Here is a 22435-nt window from a genome sequence, read left to right on the forward strand (position 1 = left end):
AAAAGGGCAAACAGAAAACAAGCTCCTGTAACTGTGGTCGCGCTCCAGCTTGTGGCTAATTAATCTGGCCCTGCTGATTTACTTCATCTGTCAGGATACACAGCTCTCTCAGTCTTATGAGAAATAGATCTTCCTTATTACACTGCAAACAGAAGGGGGATCACGTCTTGGCAGTAAAAGAGGAGTGGAGGAAGAGAAAGAGGAGAGCATAGTGGAAGAGTGGATTGTGGCGCTAAGCAGACAGGAACTGGGAGGCTTTTGTTTGAGGATCAGAGATAAACAGAGCTGGATGTTGTGATGGTCCAGTGCTACGCTCCACACTCCCCCCATCAGACACTGCAGCCTGAAAATCACCGCCCTGAAATGAGCTGCAGATGTGAGACACAGGATTCTGTGCTCAGAAATCAACAGCAAACCGGGCTTGCCAGGGAAGTACAGAGGTTAGTGTCAGCGTGTCAACATTAATGTGTCGCGAGCGAGATAAGAAGACAGATGCTGTTTATTAAACACTGAACTCTATTCCTAATGCACACTGCTACTGACTTCATTATTTGTCATCAACTCCAAAGTGCAGCTGTTCTTAACAGTGAGATACTCAGCTCTCCAAAGCACGAGGACAGACAGAACTAGAGGCAACATTATGTAAAAGTTGGTATTTTGTGTAGTTGGCACCTCCTCTGTTGAGATAAGATAGTCTTTATTGTCCTTGCACAGTCACTTGTACAATGAAATTGAAGTTGTTTCTGAGTATTGAAAATATAAATGGCTTTTCCTGACTGTTGGCATTGTTATTATTCTTATATAAGGAGAAACTGAAAGGCAAGGTGCTGTAAGTTAAAGTTGGCTTAGCCAAACGTTGTCACTGTACCCGAACAGAAGACATTGTTCGACTGCTGCTGTGCAGGTACAATCGATGTCAAATACTACATCCTACTGTGTCTCTATTTTGTTCATTTTAAAAGTATTACCTAGTAGAAAAGTAGGATAAGGCTGCATAGGAACAGGAAATGAGTTTTCAAGTTTTTCTTCTTTTTTTTCTTCTTTCAGGGATTGGAGGGGGACTCCAGGCAGATTACCCCCCACCAAAAAAAAAAAAAAAGTTGGCTAAACAGTTACAACCTTGACAGGTGCACAAGTTACCAATGCTTAAGTTTTTTTGTTTTTTTTTACACATTTTTTTCTTTTATGATTTGGACATGAGCACGGTGTCGAAAATGATGTGAAGACTGAGTTCAAACAGAAATCTAAGAACATTTTTATATAAGAGGCCCCAGAGTTCTCCATCATGATTGATACTGCGTTTTAATGCAGATAAGCTCATGATATAGTGGTTCCCATCTGTATGTTTTCTTGTTTTTGCTATAAGACAACTGCTTTGTGTGAACAAAACTGAAATTTAAAATGAGTCATCACAGAGAGCGATGTCTTAACTTTGCTGCCACTCAGCTCCTGACCAGCTTTACAGTATCGTTTTCCAATAATTCAGTTCTCCTCAGACTCAGTAAAATAGCAAACATGCAGCAGTAAAGTCTGTTTCGATTGTCTTTCTTATTTTGGTCTCTCTTCTCTTCATTGGTCATATATTGCTGTTCTATCCTCAGGCATTTTTAACACTTTTCAGGTGTCATATTTGATTTTGCACATCCTGACTGAAGTGGCCTTTGCTGTGACCTGTAGGATTACAGTATTCCACTGTATAAATGAAGGAACACTTTGAAGAAAGACTAATCCCCATGAACGGAAGTATCTGACACAGCAGCTGTTGTAGTTCTGTCAAACGGCCTGCCAGAACTGAAAGCACGTGGAAAGAAAAAAGAAGATTAAAGAAGATTATATGATTGTATTTTTTACAAAATCCAAACAAGTGAAAAGCCATGATTTGTTGTTAAAAATCATCTATTTGCACTTTGTTTTCTATTAATTTGATTACTTTTACCAAGTTTTTGTCTTGAATATCTGCAGAATGTCCATACCCAGTGTATTTTTTAGTATTTTCTCTTTCCGATTCAGGCAAAGTAAGTATACACAGCTCTGTGAAAATTATAGGACAGACACTTTCTAACCCTTTGCAGTCTTGTCCGGAACACACGACAAAGTCTCAATCAGACCGCGTTTCATAGCATTTTTCACCACAAATTCCACAGAAGGAGACATCACAGCAGCAAAAACAAGTTCCTCTCAAAGAAAGCACAAACACAAACCCAGGAAACACACATCTTATAAATTAGAACTTGAAGAAAACGCAGTACAGATGCTGGTGAAAACAGATTTAGATGATTAAGACTTTAATTATAGTAATTTATTGATGAGACTGCTAAATGAAAGACTTCTCTAAGTGGCTTCTTGCTGCAGTTAATTGTTTTCAGCAGGAGTCCAGAGGATCTCAGCCAGTCTGATTCTGGTCTCCACCCTCAAGTCTGCTCCCACGCTTACAGTAAAACACACTGCTTTGGTCTGAGAAAATAATATTCACGTGTGTCTGGATGACAACGCTTGGGGTTGCACTCTCCGTCACACACACACACAGGGACACTTCAAAAGCAGCTAGATGACCGAGCCATCTGGTTGTATTTTCTGAAGGGAGTCCCTGGCCTGGAGTTGCCCAATCTCAAGTACAGCCGCTTCAGTACAAATGAAGTCAGCAGAGTTTCCTTCCCAGGCCCTTTCCCCGTCTGTCTGTGGGTATTAACTGGGATGGGTGGGTTTTGTGACGCATGCCTGCTCAGCAGTATCTCACTGGATACTGTTTTCCAGGGAAGTTTGAGACAACCCAGTTTGTCACAAGGACAAATTGTCTCTTGTTCTGTCTTCTTGTTATTTTACTGGGAAAGTGAATGAATATTCTTTTTCTGCTTTAGAGTGATTTCATACGTCAGTTCTTAGTGTAATTGGAGGATTTCAACTTTTATCTCAAAATGGAAGAAGGTTTAAATGGCCAGATTGTGAATATGTACTGAAAGCATGCATTTTAGTGTTTGTTTATTAAGACAGCAATGGATTTAACCAAAGGTAGAACATTTGACAAGTTTGGGATGGATCTGGGTGGGATCAAGGCTGTACAAGCAGGCAACAAAAAGCACAGTAGAGTCTGATGTAGAGACGCTTGTCAGTCAAACTCCAAAACACATCTTTCTTGGAGCCTTTAAGGGACGTGGGATCCTGGTGTGTCCTTAATGGAGCCGCAACTCTTACAAAACATCAAACACAACACAATTTGAAGAAGTGACATCAGTTGTTGAAGCTTTAAAACTTGTTGTTGTCACTTAACATTTTGCATTCTACACGTAAATGTGTTTCTTAACATTTTGCATTCTACACGTAAATGTGTTTCTTGAAGAAATTACAATCAAAATGGACACCGAACTCGGTGAACTCGCAGTCATTCTTCAAAACGTGACTTGCTGTCTTGAATGTGGCATCAGACTTTGAGGAAACAGCAGCCAGGAACATAGTCTTCTGTAACATTAACTGAATGTCATTTTGTTTTTCTTCCGTCAAGACTGACTGAATAGCTAGAGGTGAAATTTACGCCACGATTTACTATTCAGCACACTCACTCATCCTGAGAAATCAGAGGCAAAGCATCTGGACAGACTGCATGTTTGCATGTGCTAAATGTTTCACTGTGCAGCTCCCTTTTATAGTCCATCAAAACCAAATATTCACATGGCAGCTCAAGGTGAGGCAGGTCAGTTGTATAACTAACCTGAGAACAGTTACACAACCTATGGAATGAAAAAGACAACTTGTTGACAGCGAGAGTATCACTGCATGCGGCGTTCCAGCGTTGTTGTTTGTTGGGGGTCTATGGCTTTCATTTTACATTTAATGGCTGACCCAAGAATAGATGGACAAACAATAAAATGACTTCCAAAGTTCCGATTTGAGGCTGCACTATGACCTTATTCCACATTTAGGCGCACCTACAGTTTTTAGCTTTCTTTATAGCCGGATTCCCTCATATCTATGATTAGTGTGTTCTATAGTTTTTATAGCTGTATTCTTTTGTCTCTGAGCTTAATTCTCTCAGGGATTGTTTAGGAAGACCAGTAAATGGTGTGCTACAGTAATAAAGCCTGCTCGAAATAAAGCCTGAAATGAGCGTTTTCAGTTCAAATGCGTCACTGCATGAAAGTAGAAATTTCCCACTTTTTTGAGTCGTAAATGTGGACGGAACTGAAAACCTTCAACAGCACTCGTAGCGTCGTACCGTCTGCCTGTGCTGGATGGTGGAAGGTCATTCCTCAGCCTGACAAACAGAGCTGAAGTACAGAATGTGCTGCAGGTAGTGCTGTGCTTACAGACTGCCCTGCTCTCCCCGACAACTATTAATTAGACCTTTATCACCTTAGTGATGACACACTGGGACTGTAACAGAGACATAGTATGTTGCCACACAGCTCTCCATACCAGGAGATAAGTATGTTAGGAGGAGGAGAGTGTTTGGGTTGTAAATGCCTTGAACGAGGTTACATGTTCATTAACTTACATAAGACCTTTTTTTATTGCTTGTGGCCTTGTATTTTATTGCTTACTTGTATGTTGAGACAGTTAAAACATGCTCCCAGTAAATGGTTTAATTAATGTTTTAAATCAGCACTCATTATTTATGGAACTCTACATAATAGTGCTAAATAAACATGATGTCATTCATTTACAATAACAGAGGCTTAATCAAGAAATTTGGGCAAGGCTAAGTTAGGAAACTTTTTGGCTACAATTGCAAGTTACTTATTTTCTCCCATGACAAATATGCAGCAAAAATAGACGCATATCTCCTGCTGCCATTCCGAGGAAATGTTTCCTTCTGCCACTATTGATGAACTAAAAATAAGCTCATGTGCTGTGTGATGACTCTGATGTGAGCCACTGGATGTGGCAGTTATGAATTTTGTGTGGTGTGTCCAGTTTGTGCAGTGAGACAGCGTCCAGAAAATGTCAAAACGTTTAATGTCTTCCATGTTTTGTTTTGTTTTGTTGTTTTTGTGCCTGCAGTAGCTGTAGCCAGGGTCATGACGTTTGTCCGTCTGTCCGTCCCTCCGTGACGTCACCTCACAAAAAATGTTTTTAGCTGTAAGTCGAGAATTAATACCAATGAATACTAATTATGACAACATTTCAGACAGATGTCTAATAGGACAAAATGATAAAGGGATGACATATTATATCCAAAAAGGTCAAAGGTCAACCTCACTGTGTCATCATATGTGTTTCCTGTCCGGTAGTCAACAGCATAACTGAGGAACAGAAGGGCAGATTGTGACCATATTTCACAAATGGTCACATACTGAACAGTTGACGCTAATCTTGGGTGTCCACTTGAAACTGTGCTGACTAAATAGATCTTCTGTGCTGTCAGGTTGAATGTGTGTGAAGTATACGCATTTTAGAATTTGTATCTTCTTTGCAGTTAAATCCATATTTGAAGAATTGTAGTCCACCGTCAGCTCATTGGTTTTGAGCTTCAGGTGATGAAGCGCTCTGTCAGCCACTACAGACACCAACATGTTGAGTCTGGATGAACATGCATTCAAACTGCAGCTTGACTGGAGTGATTTTGTAATACGTTTCGGCGACCCTGTGACCAGTTGATCATTGCCCCTCAGGTCAAGATCTCCTACCTCACCACCTAGTGACCAGAAATCAGTCAACGTTCACTTTTATTCATAAAACCCTGAATACATAGACAGATCACAGATCACCTATGTATGTAACACAGGTCATGAAAGAGAGCACTTACTGAAATTATGTTCACTGTAAATCAATTGATACTGCTAGCACAGCGACCAACCACCTCGTCTTCATGTGAATTCATTCCTAATCGAAACTGTCACGATACTAGACTCTAAACTCCTTGACGAATGACTTACATTCCTCTGGGTAAATGTCCCGTCAAACCTCGAGGAAGCTGCAGCAGAAGGAAACGTTCCTTTTCACACAGCAAAGTCTTTCTAAATATTTGCTGGCTGTCACTCTGTTTCTTCTGTCAAACAAGCACAAAATAACACATGATATTTAAATAAACATCTAAATGTACTCACCCACTCACGCGCTCCTTGAGAAAAGAGAGAAGCATTGTGGATTTTGTGTCTTAAATGTTTATTTCCAGAGGGCATAAATGCAGACTTCTCAATTAATAACTTTTTATATGAGTTCTTAAATATTTCCAAATCCCTTATTTGTGTGTTTTTAATATGTCTGATAGCTGTTTAACTGCCAAGCTTGACTAAAGTGGTTTTAAAGTATGCCACATTAAAGAAGCACTTTTTCGATGAAAAGCTTCTTCATATGAAGAAGAAGATTATGTACTGTACCTCCCTTTGACTTCAATTTATTTATTTGTATCTGTTTGGTTGTCTCTCATATATTTTTGAACTTTTTGTTTCATATTACTGAAATATTGCCAGGGCTTTGTTTTCCCCATCCCCTTTGGTGAAGTCGTCAGAAATCACCGCTCTGAGTCACAGGATGTGGAAACCAGGCATAAGGCAGAAAGTCAGCAGGGTCCACTTCCCTATTTTGCTGTTCATTGCAACAGTAAACCCGCATGACATCAGCGCGTTTAACAAAAATAAAAGCCCCTCAGCTTGACACTGTCATTCACTTATCAGGGGGAATCTCTCTCTGCTATTGACATGAGTGTTGTTTCAGCCATTTTGTAACCTGTTCCACAACCCAGCGTCTCACCACAGTGGAAGGCCAGCTGTGGTTCAGGAATGTGAATGAACATGCATTCAGAGCATTTCTATAGATGATAAACATGTCAGAGAAGCAATGCTCCATCGCAGCAGTGACTGATTCAGTGCACGTGTGCCTGCATTTACACAGAAAACAACTGTGCATGCAAGTTTCGCTGTATTTACTGCAGGTTTGGGTGTGTGTTTGGGTACGTTTTGCGGAGACAGCAATAAACCTTGAAAGATACGCGGGTTGATTCAACAAAACGTTTTTCTGCAGCATTAAATCACTCCTGCTCTTTAAGCTGTAATAATAGTTTATAGGAAGATGAGATTAGCCTGAACATATCAGCCTGGCGCCTGTGAGGTGCTTACAGGAGAATAGTTTACACCTGTGGCAGCCCCGCTCTGCTTTCAACTCTCACATGCCTCAGCCTTTTAATTTTGGGTTAGCAGGAGAAACTGACTGCTTAATTTACTGTCTCGTGTGTTTATCTGTTGGTGATAAGCTTGAACACAGTGAACCAGGGGTGATGAACATTCCTGGAGGTACCGAAGCACGAAACTCTCAGGGCTCGTCTTCACCTCAGCGAGAAGAGAGCAGCATAAAGCAGTCGAAAAAACTGATTACAGGATGAGGCGTGCCATTATTTTTCAGACTTTAAAGACTGTAAGAATACAGTCGTGTAGTGACGTCATCTTGTTTAACAATCTGAAACTCAGGTTCTAAAACCTTGTAGAGCTGATCCCCCATGCTAGCTAACAGACAAAACAAACTCTCCTTTCATATAGCTGCAGCTGTCAGCGTCAACATGGCCTGACTTGTAGCGATATTCACCTCCTGTAATAGTTTTCGTGTGCCACAGCCATGTCGGTACTGATTATGTATATAGTAATGAGAGATAGCACAAAACTGAATCTCTATGACAAGCTGGTGAAATGATCCTGTAAATTCCCAAACATGCTATGTGTATGTGTATGGCACTACTCAGACAGTATTAAAAAATTGTCTCTTGTCATTAACTACCATCCATACTTTTTTCTAAAGTAAGGCCCAATGGGGGGAACTGGCAAGGAAAATACTTTGCCTCTCTGTAGGCTAATTATGAAGCCTTGTCAGGTTAGCTTAGCACAAAAACTGGGAAGACGTTAACATTATATCTTGTTTGATTAATGTGTACAAAAAAACAAACAAAGTGACTATTCCTTGTCCAGGTGTGGTGACTTAACAGCACATAATCGTCACTAACCAACACTGCTACAGTATATGTAGCAGTGTTCATCTGACTGGCTTACTCTTCAGGCAGGAACTACGTAAAGTCATTATATTTCAAATTTGGTCACTTTGGACTTTGCTGCCCAGACTGCAGACATTGTAGAGTGAAAGGCTGAAACTTGAGCCAGTTGTGCATTTTATGTCTCATTCTTCTTCTTTATCTTGTCCTCTCTATATCTGACTGTGCATACTCGTGTGTCCTAATTGTGTCTTTGAGCTGTAAACTAATGCCTCACTCATGCTAATGGCTCCATAAATATCTCTTTTATAGTGCAGACCTTGTGAAGCATCCTCACAGCGTTGACCTTTGACCCCGAGCCGCAGAGACCCTGACCTGCCAGCCACCTCCCACCATCCATCTCCCTCCGCCCCGTTCTGTTAACACTCTGAGGAAAGTTAAATGCAGATCTGTCATTTCGCACAGCGACGACATCTTGACACAGCGTTTTTCTTTTATCTCCACATCTCCACTGTCCTACTGTTCCTCATCTGTCTGTTAACAGTAGCACAACTGCAGAAGCCAAATTACTATGTTGAAAATACCATTTTCCACAGGAAACGCTTACTCACCCTTTCCGACTCTGGCTGTGAAAACTGGAAAATCAGCAAAGGATAAGAGTGCAGTGAAGGGGATGAGTGTGATTCCTGGAAACTGTCCACACCACCACCAACACCACCACCACCCGACACTAACCCAGTTTTAGTATGACTCCCCTGAGGTGTGTGTGTGTGTGTGTGTGAGTGTGAGGTGTGTGAAAGGGGTAAAGGTGAAAGGGCACCAGGTTAACTGTGTGAGGTGAGGGGAGTAAGAGGGTCAACCAGCTGGCTCAGACATCAGGAGAGCTGGTGGGGGAGTTCTACGCTTTGCTTTACATACACACACACACAATTCATAAAGTATATTGTGATGGAGAATGTCACATTGAAGAGTCAAGTTCTGTATTATTGTTAGAAAATAACAAAAAAACCCAAAACTTTTTTTGTTAAAGACAGACAAGGTTAATTGTGAGTTTTGTAGATTTGGCCTTTAAACACATTGTACTCACTAAAGTAATTGCTGAGATCTGCTGTGTTCACAGAAGTCAGAAATTGAAAAAAAATGACACAAGCTCTAACAAACCACAATTAACCTTTGAATGATCACTTTGGCCCTCCTGATGAGAGAAAGCGCTTCTTTCTGGAGCTGCCTTTTTCATCTTTGTTCAACACTGGTGTAGACACCTTTCTTTTTTAAATTCATATTGGCAGACTGTAGACCAGAATGCATTGCAAATCTGACTTTCTTGAAACTTCACTCTCTTGTTGTTGGCTTAGGGAACTTTGTTACACTGAAAACAAATTCTAACCTTTAATTACAAAATTACTTCCAGACATACACTGATTGCTGCTATAGATTTTTCCACTGTCTAGTCCTCCCTACAGGACAAATATTGACATGTCTTTCGGCGTGTCATTCACGTCCACCCTGATAAATCTCCCATGTGCCTTTAAACCGCAGACCTGTTGACCACTTACCCTATGCACTGGCATGTCTGTAAGTGAGCAGCACGTATCCCCCCAGACCCTCTCAGGATATTGGGTAATGTCTGGATTCCTTGCGTTTGTGCAGCGCTGTGCTGGCTGTCTGCTAAGGCAATTGTCGCAACGGTGAAAGATATTGGGATTGCAGCAGCCAAAAATATGAAATAACGATGTGAATGGAGTGCAGTTTTCCATCAGAGGCGACGTGCTAAATGTCTGCACACAGGGGCTGAGCTTTCTGAGAGCAGACACATGTAATAAGAGCTGCAGTGTGTATGTGTGTGTGTGTGTGTGTGTCTCTGACAAGCAAATGAGGAGAAAGCGTGAACAATCCAGTGGTTATTGTATGAAAAGTGTGGTGTGTGTGTTAGTGCGCGTGAGTATGTGAACATGTACAGGCCCACAGCATGTGTGTATGTTTATTATGGCTTATTCCTAAGTGTGTGTGGTAGGACGTCATGAAGCTAAAGGTAACATGTCAAGATTTATCAGGAATTTTTCTTTTGCTCTCCCAAACCTTTTTATAAGAATAAAGCGCAGTGACATTAAGTGGTAAAAATGCAAGAAAAACCAACATAAAGATGTTGTTCCAACTTAAGTATCCAGAACATATTCAGTATTCCACGTCCTAAGTCAAATTTCCAGCCGAGCTTTAAACAAACTTTAAACAAATTTACAGAAATTTGGCCAAAGAAAATGCAAATTCATGCATGTTTCCATCCAGTGCTGTGAACTGTCTGGAGACTGTTGCAGGCTGATGGGATTATCATCAGACTCTCGCAGGTCACTTCTCGAATTTGTCCAAAGTATGTGCCTCAGTCGAGAGAGCAGATCCAAATATAAGTCCATGTGGAATGCTCTGAATAAATTTCATTATAAACACAGAGTCGCTGTGTAAATGCTTATGCTCAGATAGTCTTGTGTGTGTTGCTGTATTGAGAAAGAGTGATGAATATTGAAAGCACAGAGGAAGCTTCGCCAGCTGGTAGCATTAAACATTGCTGCAAGTTTATTAGCAAGTGTCAGCTTTCTGAAGGAAAATCCTCTATGATATTTTTTTTTTTTTTTTTACAAGACAATTAAAATTCTTTAGGGTTTTTCAAGCAGCTCAGTTTCGGGGAAATTCGCTCTCACGCTAAGAAACTGTTGACAGAGATATTTTGGAGTCAGTGTCTGTGCGTCCCCTAAATGGTGGTGTGTGGCAGGCAGGTGCACTGTCCTCAGGCTTGTAGGCTCTGCAACAAAAGGTCTCAGGTCAGATCTTTAAAAAGGGCAGGGGGTTTGACAGCTTGTCACAAAGTTGCAAACTTAGCGCTACCGACATCCGCCTGCAAACCTAAATAGGCTGAGGATGTCAAGTTAAAGTTAGAAGGGAAATCTACCTGGAAGCACTTCAAAAGGAGTTGGAAAATAGCTTTTGGCATTTGTGGATCCTCTTTGTAGTCAAGCAGTCTTGTAATTATGGAGATAACTGGACAAATGCAGCCAATGGGACATGATGTATAGACATTTCAAGATATGTAGGAGAGCACATATTGAGTCAGGGTGAGGTTAAACCAGCAGGGCACACTGATGACATTTTAAGAGGAACCACAGCGTTTTCCTTTCATGAAGTGACATATATGTAAGTGACACGTTTAAACCTGTTCCCATTCTAGGGGGAACCAATTTTTTTCCACGTGCGGTTGACCTTATATAACAAACCCAGCTCAGATCAGATGTGTCGTACCTGAAGTGAGAGGTCCTGCTCTCTGTTTTGTATTCATGATGGTTATTAAAGGAGATGAGATTGGATTACAGGATGACAGTCTTTTTTTTTTCCTGCCAAACACCAACTTTTGTTACTTTGGTTATATAATCCCCCTGCAGACACTCTGACTGAGCAAATGTCTGGTTGCTTGGCTAAAACTGCTGTGTGTGTAGCTTTGTCACAGTGTATATGTGTGTTAATCTTTACAGATTGCTGGCTTTGTGTTAAATCACTGATTGTTTTGATATAGACCGCTTTATTTCGGCAGAATCTAAGTTAAGATCGGAATTCCCCTTTAAACAGAATTTTCTCATAACACATTAATCTTCATCTTAACTTTTGCGTAAAAGTTAGTGTAATGCAGTTTCATACATTTAAAAGAATCTATGCTGCTTCATAAGTGATTATTAGGATATTTGCATTGACTCTTACAGTAACATTATGAGCCTTATACAGCGGATTGCTGAGATGTGTATAGTTTGGTTAAGCTGTGATTTTCTACTCCAGCTTTAGCTGCACACATGTCCTCCTAGTTATCTTACTGTTTATAATAATGCTAACACAATATAGAGTTATTTTCAAGGCCAAAGAGCTTATTATTACTTCATTAGTTTGTAGGGTTAGCAATTACACACAGACAAAAGCCCTGTACACACTGTGTGGCATCAAATAACTAAATAAAACCAAACTTATCAGAAAAATGAACACTTGACAAAATTTATTTGACATGTACCTGACATGTAGTTTTTAACATGACCCTTTTCCCATCTGCCAACATGGAGGGGAGGGGTTTATGAGTATCAGGGGCCAATCAAGAAATGTTGGCCTCACTTTTGGGGAGGTCTCATGTCGTCCATCTTTATTTTCATTTTTATTTTTTAGTTTAAAGTGACATTTGCAGTTCTGTTCAGAAACTAAATTTCTTGGCCATGTAAACTCTTAACCAGGATTTTAATAAGATTTGGATGGGAGCAGTGCAGCTGTGGTAGCAGTTTGCCTGGAGGCAAACCCAGGCACTGTGTAATGAGCTGCTTCTTCATAAATCAACCAGTAATTACATGCAGATTTCGAGTGGAAATTGATTTAAGAGACAGCACACATTTTCTCTGTAATTTCTGCAGCTACTGTAAACATGGCTAAGTCTAATCCATGTTTCCAAAGGTACATTTTGCACCACTAAATGTACTTAAACCTTTGCTATCAATTTTCCTTCAATTTTTCCTTTCAGGAGACACAGCAAACCTAAATTATTCAGTGCTGTGGTAACAGATTTTACCAAGCATTCGCCAACTCTTGGCCAAATGGGACGTTAAAAGCACCTCAGTTTCTCAGTTTTGCCACGTTCTGGCAGTACTGAATGCAACACTGGTTTTAAAATCACGATCCTGGTCCAAACTCTTCTGCCACTGCATTTTTTGGAGTCACACGTGAGCTTCTTTCCTTTGGTTTTATTTTCAGCTGGTCAGAACAACACTATGCTTACTATCACATCATTGTTTGTTCGCCAAACCAGAAAAAGGCAAAGCAACTTATTCATATTCCCGTATATAAAGCATTGTTATAAATATATATACCTCCTCAGTAAACATTTGTGTTGCTACTCTGATAGAGCTGTTCAGTACATGAATTAAGGAATAAATCTAAAACATGCAAACACACACACCAACGGAATCATTTTTTGTCACTGAGCAAATAAGGAGAAGCTGTCAGTAGTACCACTGCAAGCTCAGCAGTTGATATCCAGTATTACATTGAAAGCATGTTTCACCATGTTAACCATGTTAACATGGTTAACATGGTTAACATGGTGAATGTCCAGGAGACACATCCAGGAGACACATCCAGGAGACATTCAGCTGGAGTCCTGTATTGTATGTATAAAAAAAAAAGCGCTTTTTATTAGCACGACTCTATTTTGGTCCCCCCCTACTTTTCAGAAAAAAACAACAACAACAACAAAAAAAACCTAGCTCTTTTGCTGTGAAATGTTTACCACCAAATTTTACCTAGCTAGTCTCTAACTTTGTCTGCTGTTTGGTGTCGAGCAGTACAATGGGTGTATCATGAATTTTGCATTGAGATCAAACAAAACAATAAATCTTTAGTCCATAAAAACGAAAACAGTGAAAGATGCAAAAAGACTCTAATGAACTAGGGGGGACTGCAGAGTGATAGTTCTTTATGGGTTTATCATTATATGAATATAACATTTCACCCTACATAAAGTCACTTCATCCATTGTTGACATAATTACATTGATTAAAGCATCTACATCCTTATAAACAGTGCTTATACAGGCCTAGTTTTGTACTAAACTGAAAGTCAGGGCTCAAACCTAATTTCCTACTGAACTGATAGTCATGCACAGCACTGTGACATTCTGAAAGGGAACTAACTGAATTCCCTTTGATTTAGAAAAAAAAAATACAAATTGCAATGATTATGAATCTTGGAGCTGAAATTATCAAAGTGATTTAAATTTCCATCTCTTTACTGAAGGGCAGCATGCTAACTTGCCATGGTGAATAAGATGGAGATTAATAAAGGTCATGAATTCCTTATTGGTCTTTTTGTTTGGGTGTGTCGACATTGAACTTCTCCTGCCCATCACTTTCCATCAGAGGCCTGCTGGGATACTTCTCCTTTTTCCTTCCTGGCCTAACACCTCTCACTTTGTCTGATCTGGTATTTCCACAGTTCAATCTCTCCCAACTCTTACTGTGTCCATACGTTAAAGATGGAAAACAGCTGCCTGCCTCCTGGATTTCCCAGTATCCCGTTGCCTTTGGACGACTCCCTGCTCTGACAGGCCTCACCTGAAGCTTTACACACTCCGCCGTCTGGACGGAAACAATGACAAAATGCAGACAGATCTGCTGCTGTCCAGAGCCTTTGATCCAAGGTTTAGCACCTAATGCCTGACACATGCACAAGGTGTGTTCACTGCACACACACAGAAAGACACACAGAAGCCTGCTTTTCAAATCTCATTAGTTACAGGGAGCACTTTTGTAGTGATTCATGGACTCTGGCCGTGTCCTTCTCACATGATTTACTAACATCACTATTTGACCTGACAGGTTGCTCGCTTTAAAACAAACCATCACTGTCGTTTATCTTATTTATGTCATCTGATACCATCACAATATGATATCTGACTGTTGCATTTCTCAACAATAAAATTTGAAATTTAGCTTGCTAGCAGTATCTTGTGATACTGTCGCAATATGTTTTCAGCAACGCCTTTTTGACTACACGTCTTATTGCATAATGTGATGAACTGGGCCTGGCTGTGATTAAGGGAACCTGGCTTCATACTCCACCCACACACACAAACACACAAACACACACACACACGCACTCCTTGGTACTTTCAGTGACTTAATTAATTTCCAAACTGTTAAGGTCAGGGGAGGGTTAGGCCCACAAAAAACAACTGGACCATGTACTGTATGTTTATAGCAAACTTCTTGGCACTTCGTAGCTGCTGACATCTCGGTCCACAGACCAAGCAACCGTCTGGCATAATCATCCTTTGCCAGCTAATGAAGATTTCCTTGAGTTCAGAAGTAAACGAACAGCAAGCCAAACAAAACTGTTTGCATGCACAAACACATGTCTATGCACCTAATTTTCTGTCCTTTCCTATTTAAACGTCTACTTCCAGTCACACAGACACACACAAACCCACACACATCTTTTTCAATCAGGCTCTGTCCAACATCTGCTTTGGCGAGACATTTAATTTCAGTTGTTACGTCAGCCACACACTCTGACTTCCAGGAGAAACCATTAGAAACATGAGGCTGGACAAGGTCTGAGGCTGCGAGACAAAGGAGGCTTTTCACTGCAGCACCAGACCCTTGCACTTCTCTGTATTACCTCTGACTGGAGGTTCACATTTGTGTTACTGCAGAGAACACACAGACACGTACAACATGACCGTGAACCCTGACCATGAACATGAACATGAATATTTACACTGGACAAAAGTTGAATTTGCAATGTGTTCTGATAATTTAGTATTTAGCTTTCATGCCTAAATAGTGTTTAAGAAGTGTAAAAATGAAAACACAGTTTTGGCCAAAAGGAGTTTTCTGATTTTGGACTGTTGGGTGGCAGTTTGCATGACTGCTCAAAGGCTGTGAAAGGAAGCTTTTAATGTATTTCATTCAAAGGTGACCTTTCATTTTGAATTTCTGAATTTGAATGCATATACTTTCTTCTACTTCTTCTTCTCTTTTTTTATTGCTAATTTCAATGCCATATGGTCTAGTTATATAAAATGGCAAACTGTAATGTCTAACTTTCATTATGATTTAGTGCCATATAAAATATCTTATTTCCTCTGCCGTTAGTCCAAATTTGAGAAAGTATGTTTGTTTAAAAGATGCTCTGTGCTTTGTCTAGTAGTGGTGTTTCACATTGCTGCTTTTAGTAATCACCACTGTGAGACGTATGAGACATACTGGCTCTGAATTACCTGTGGGAAGAAGTCTGTTTATTGTTACATTAAAAGCTGATTTTGCTGTCTACTTTTCTCTGACTTCTTCTACTGTTGTTTCTCATTTGGTCTCCCTCCTATGTCTTTATCTAGTTATTGACTTGAGGCACAACCTTTATTGGAATACAGAGATTTGATCAGCTGATTAGCTTCACCTGAGCAGATTTGCAATGCATGCGACTGGTCTGTGGGATTGCTCTTCTGCTAGTGCCTTAAAGGCCAGAAAAGCTGCACTAGTTTAAACGGAAATGCTCTGTCAGCTCAATAATCTATCATCTGTGACCTCACAGGACGTGGAGATGGATGGAAGATTAAGAAGTTGGATGCGTTTTGGTCATTTTGCTAACAAGGGGGATGGCGTCACTCCCTTCCGATCACCTACTGGTGCCTCTCCCTTTTGTTTTTGATACAAGCATATTTTTATAAACTACCAAATATTTTGAAAAATGTTAATGCATTGTTCAAGCTCAAGTATTCCTACTTAAACCTGGAAACTTACATGGTGGCTGTAAACACAAACTGACACCCGGTGACACGGTGCAGGAAAAACTACACCGACTCAGGACGTTGGTAAACGCAAACATGAGAACGCTGGCTTCATGTTTCCGTGCAGAGCAGTGCTTCTGGAGAGACTGACTCACACTGTTAGACAGAGGCAGAGTGGGGGTACAGAGCTGCAGCCAACTCAGAGAGACTTAAGAGAATTTAGACATTTCCTACATTCATGGCACTCAAAAAGGGTGGACAAAATATTGTGAACCTCTGCATTCTATTGCTAAATACAGTGTGTGAGCAATAAATTTTTTCGTGAAGGAATTTCAAGAAGTATTCTCAAGGTCCAGGGTGTAGGATTTGGAGGGATCTATTGTGTTTTTGTTACTTAAGAACGAGCCTTTTATATTTACATAGGGAGCGGGTCGTCTTTCATGGAGTCTGCCATGTTTAAACATCATGTTTCTACAGTAGTACAGAAGGGAATCTGCTATCTTCAACCTCATCTGGATGCCTTTAAATCCTCCACAGTGGAACTTTAATTGAGCCCTCTTGAAGACCTTATGGAGCTTTTGTGAAGGTTCAAAAAGGCAAATCTCTTCTTGCTCTCCTCTGCCTTATTCCTCGATTGACGGATTCCTGTTGTTCCATTTTGATCTTTCACTTCTCCCACACTGCACGTCTCTGCATTCATAACTCTGATGTCGTCATATCTGACCAATGACCCCACTGCCCCCACTCCATGGCCTAGTCATTCCCTAAGAGCCGTTCCAAAAAATATCATAGGAATTCTGCTTTTGGCAACCTCTTTCCTCTTACTGAACTGTATGTAGAGAGTTTGGACAAAAAGCATAAACATCTGACAATAAAATGTGGCCCAGTACAATGTCACAGACTACAGCCTCCAAACTTAACAAGCAGTTAAATCAGCACCTCTCTGCAGTGGCAGTTTTTGTGGGGTCCTACCAAAAAAGTAATTCGGCCACACATTTGGTTTTATAAAAATCACATCTGTAAAGATTTCATACCCTCTGTCAGTGTGATTGACCAGCGTCCCTGCTGGTCTTGACGCATGGACAAAGATTGTGATGAGCTCAGTGTAGATCCACCTGTAAAAGTAGGCAAACATGACCTCATCGCGTCTCCTGATTTTCATCAATGAAATTTCAGTCACATCGAGTCAGATCTTTTTGACCACTGATAGTGCTATAAAGTAATGTTTTTAAGACATTTTTGTATCATGCACATCCATAAGAATGCAACATGGAAACATGCAAGTAAACAGTAATGTCCTGAAAAAGATGTGGATTTAAACCATGAAGGTTTCAAAGTAATTGAAAAATAAAAATCCATGCTCCAGGTTGTACCTACTTTACATTGTGTTGAATAAAACACAATGGAGTATACATCGTGAAGTTGGAGAGCTACAGTGGCAACAGCTCTGTGTATAATCACTCAACCAATCTGGTTGAATTTATCAACAGCACCATAAATACAGTCCATAATATTCACTCTATCTTACATTTGTTTGACAGTGTTTTCATTACTGGCCACAGGCAGAAAGTAAGGAGTCCATCCTCAAGATTTTATCTGGAGTGGGCACAGTGGGACACGTGACACCCAGGGGTGTTGGAACATCTGTGGGGCTGACAGGGGCACAGTGGGAAGAGGGGAGGGGGGTTGAACTGGAAGCTAAGGTTGGAAAAAGAGGAGGTTGGTGAAAAGAGGAGAGAGTTCTCAGTGGTGGTTGTGGTATGGCACGTAACCACCGTACAAGACGAAAGGCTATGTATATGTGTGTGTATGTGTGTGTGAGTGAGTGTTTGATGTGCCAGATCTGTGGGTCTATTAGCTGTTCTCAGAGGAGCAGGAAACTCAATCTTTTCATGGCTGCTGTAAGTCATTTTGCCATGTGGAACTGCCAGGGCCTTTAAACCCGTCTGTTGCATGCATTAGAAACGAGGTCAAATAAATAACCCCTGAACCACTGATGAGGGTGTGTGTGTGTGTGTGTGTATGTGTGTCCGTGGGTCTGCCGCTTAGGAAATGAAAGCCCAATTAAAGTGGGCTGTGTCAGGACTATTAGTGCAAACTGTGTTTATACAGGGAGTGTTGGAGAGAAAGAAAAGCAGAGAGACGTGTGAAAAAGAGCTTAGATCAGCAGCGTGGACACAGTTCAAGAGAAACTATAAGATTTCATTCATTAGATGACGTCACAAATGTTTACCAGCAGTAATGTTGACCCAAAATGCGAGCCCTGTCACCAGAATTGAATGTTATAACTGCACAGATATGCTAGTTAAGTACGTTTCATGTACATACGTATCACAGAAGCATTTCTACAATAAAGGTTATATCATGTTCTGATTACATGTATATGAGCTCATGTGTACGAGGAACAGGCATTGTTTGTGCCATGACCACTTAAACCAACCATCACACCTCGTTATTTTGGAGACCATTGCCATCTTTGTGACGCTAGCATCAGATAATTTGAGGAGCACATCAGGAGGGTTTCCTGGTGTGTTTGGGGGAAACAAAACCAGATATTGTAAGCCAAACTTTTCCTAATCCTAACCAACTGTTTTCAGTTCCTAAATTTAACAAGACCTTAAGCACAGTGCGGCAACGACATAAAAGTGAGACGTAAAGAAACGTAAAGTTTCAACATATCAAATGTTTCAATATAATAAGTGCCAAATGGTGTACGACGAACGTGCCGATTTCTTAAGTCGTTTCATTTTATCAAATCGCTGTTCTTTTGCATCTTGTGTTATTTTAGGTGATGTAGTATAAAGAGAGTAAAAAGTCCATTCATAGAGGAGGTTCGGGTGGTGAAACAAACACAGGACTTTCACCCAGGAGAAATGTGTGTGTGAGATTGAAAGCAAATGTTGACCTATTTTTAACTGACATCCACAAGTTAACTCAATGTTTAAATAACATAAGTAAGCTTTTTTTTTAACTATTCTTTTTCGTAAGTGTTCACATTGACATAATCCCTGCCGCCAACAGTTATTCTGGTGATTGGGTTGGAAATGCACAACAATGTGGTAGATCATAGTGATAATGGGGCAAGTTAGCTCTTTTTTTGCTATACTGGGCTCAAGTGTTGTGACGTTGCCATGTTCTCAGGGATCATACAATGTATATAATGGATAGAATTGATATTTAAACCTATGAAAATATGACCCCAATTGACCAAATTCCCTCCAATGCATCCCTGGGACACATAGATGAAGAAAATATGACAAAGTGCCATCCAGGTTGCTCATTTAGGCTGCCCTAAATGCAAGTAAATTAGCAGGCCTCCATGTGCCTCTAAATGGTTAAATAGTTCCCTGTGTGTTTTTATTACAGATGTGTATTAAATATAACATTAAATCTGAGTCACATAATAAAACAATTTTAATCTCAACCAGAGTTTGTAACTGTTTCACCATAAATGCATTGTGACTGTCATACAGCTGGTGCCCAGTTCATTTTTATCACCCCTGCCCGTCAAACAGTCTGAGTCTGCCACTGTGTTAATATGACAGTAGAGGTAAATATGTGAGCTTTGAATATGTAACAAGAACATGAAGCAGAGAATAAACCTGTCTGGCTGACAGCTAGTGAGAAGTAAATCCAGTCCCTAGTGATGCATTTCAGGGAGTCCGGCATGTTGTTTGGCTCACGTGCAGACTGAGCGCTGGCCGTCTGCCCTTCAACCCCAGCCACCAGGGATCTCTTTAACCATCTGTCAGCTGGAGATCTCAGGCTGCTGTCACAACCGCCTACTGTCACACAGAGCCACGGACCAGAGAGAGAATCCCAGTCAGAAACGGCCATCGCTGCATTGGATTGTCGTGCCGTGGCGACCTCTAACAGCACTTAGAGAAACCTTTTGGGACGGAGTAAAAACATCCGCATGCTAGCAGAGGAGCAGATACAGTAGCTCGAAAACGTCTGCTTCCGCACGCACAAAAAAATGCCTGTCGGGATTACTCCATCCCGTGATTACAGCTCCGCAGTCTGCCAGAGCGTGTCGGACGCCAGCCATTGTTCAGTGCAGCATGAGCTCTGTCTGTCAGAGCGCCAAGCCGCACTAACTGAGGGCCTGAGGGAGGACGGCGGGGCGGACGAGGAGTAGGGGGGTAGGATGGGGTACATTAAACTGTGCTCCGTGAGAGAGGATGCAGAGTAGAATGATTGTTAAAGCCAACCAACTAGGGTTTGGGAGAATTCCTAGACAATCATTATGCAGCCACGTGTGTTTAAAATGAACAGAAGAGAAGAAGAACAGACTGACAAGGTTTGGACCAAACTTCAGTCTGAAGAATGAACCTACTGACTAATGTTGCTTCCAAAGAGCCACAGGATGCTATTTCTTTCACGGATGGAAGTTTTTTTTTTCAATCTTAGAAAAATGTATTCTGGGGTACTTTAGAGTTGCCAACCTCAACAAAATAAGTCTTTTGTTTGACTAAAAGTCACTAAACTCTACAAGAATTGTTTTTGACGTTTTGGGTGTTTGAAGTTTACAGCAGAGAGAGAGAGGCAGGGATGTTTGGGAAAAACAGGGCAAAGTCATGTGAGGATAAAAGATGAAACCAAAAAGGCTGTTTAAGGCTAGTATGCTTTAATAACACACGTGTACTCTCTTTACGTATGCAGAGGGGTTTCTGGGTAAAGTGCGGCTCAGAGAAACCAATGTGCTCGCCTCAAAAATCTTAACTGATGCAAGAACCAACACAGTGAAAACCCAAAGACTTGTGCCCTTGGTTGAAAACAATATTCTCTTTGAGTATGTTATCATCAGTTTCTCTTCATTTCATTTCTTATATGTTCATTTGTGCTTTTGGCAAATAAAACATTGGCACTAAGAGCACACATTAAGTGCAAACTGAGCAAACCTCCTCTGCTGAGGAAGGCTGTATGATATGGTCAAAACACTACAAAGGAGTAACAGGACCTTGAGAGGAGATTATTTTATCGTTCTATAAAAGAGTGAGTCAGACATCAGTAATGTAACAGTCAGAATGGCAACCGGCCAGTATAAGACTGGTGTTTGTTTTGACAAAATAAACAAAATGAATGTTCAGTGCAAATGTCGAACTTGCATATCATAGAACAACTAGCTCAGTGACTAGCCATTTGCACAAGGAGAAAGCAGAAAGGACAGATAGCAAGAAATCTCATCCTTCGCAAGCAATGTTAACCTGAGCTGTTGTCATGGCAACTCATCATGAAAAAGGTGGGTGGAGACATGCTCCCATTGAGGTTTATGGAAGGAGGAGGCCTGGATGCAGATGGTGTCGAACTTGTGTACGTACTCTCATGTCAGCAAACAATCTGCAAGAATGAAGATGCAATATTATAAGGAAAGGGTGGTCAAATTGGGTTGTTGATGTTAAGGTTCAGGTTTACTGCTTTTTCTTCTTCCACCAAACTGCCAAAAGAGAATAGAAAACTTCGAATAAACTTCAGTTTAGGCTCTTAATTTCAGATCATGTCTTCATGCGGGTTATTACAGCCAAATCATTCTAGTTTATAACATTACAGCTTTGTCCAAAGTTCAGCTCCATGTGCAGTAACCTGCCTCTGTGCTCTCATTCTAAACTGTGAGGGAGTCCATTGTTTACCAGGTATTTTGGCAGGTCACGGTCTGTGCCATGACAGACAAATGGTACAACTGGCTCACCTGCTTCAGCTGCTCACAAAGGGAGGATTTTGTGCGAGGAGTTGAGCTCCTTGCTTGGCTTACAGCCTTCAGTGGAACTCAGGAGAGTGAAGCAAGACAGAGAGCAATCAGGGAGTTGGTATGGAGTAATGCAGCTTATCAGATAAAGCTGTGCTTTCTGCCTGCCAGGTCATTACACAATTGGCATGAACAGATGCACGAAAGCTAACTCACACAACTTATTCCCATGAGTTCACAAAGATTTTTGCATTTGGAAAGATATGTATTTTTGATTTTTAGGGTGAACTGTCCCTTTCATCCCTTGTGATCAAATAAGTAGTTAAAACATTTGTGGATAGTGCAGTCTAAAAGTGTAGATGTGTATTCACATTCTTCTTGTCTTCCTGACATTGCAGTGTAAACTGAAAATCAAAACACACTTTGCAGAACATTTTAATAATCCAATAAACAATAATCATCAGACTTTTCCCAAACACACTGACAACAAACACATGCTTAAATGGCCTTGATTGAGAGACTCTCCTCTCCTGAC

Source organism: Scatophagus argus, chromosome 22 (genome assembly GCF_020382885.2).
Source record: "Scatophagus argus isolate fScaArg1 chromosome 22, fScaArg1.pri, whole genome shotgun sequence".
In the NCBI taxonomy this organism is placed as follows: Eukaryota; Metazoa; Chordata; class Actinopteri; family Scatophagidae; genus Scatophagus; species Scatophagus argus.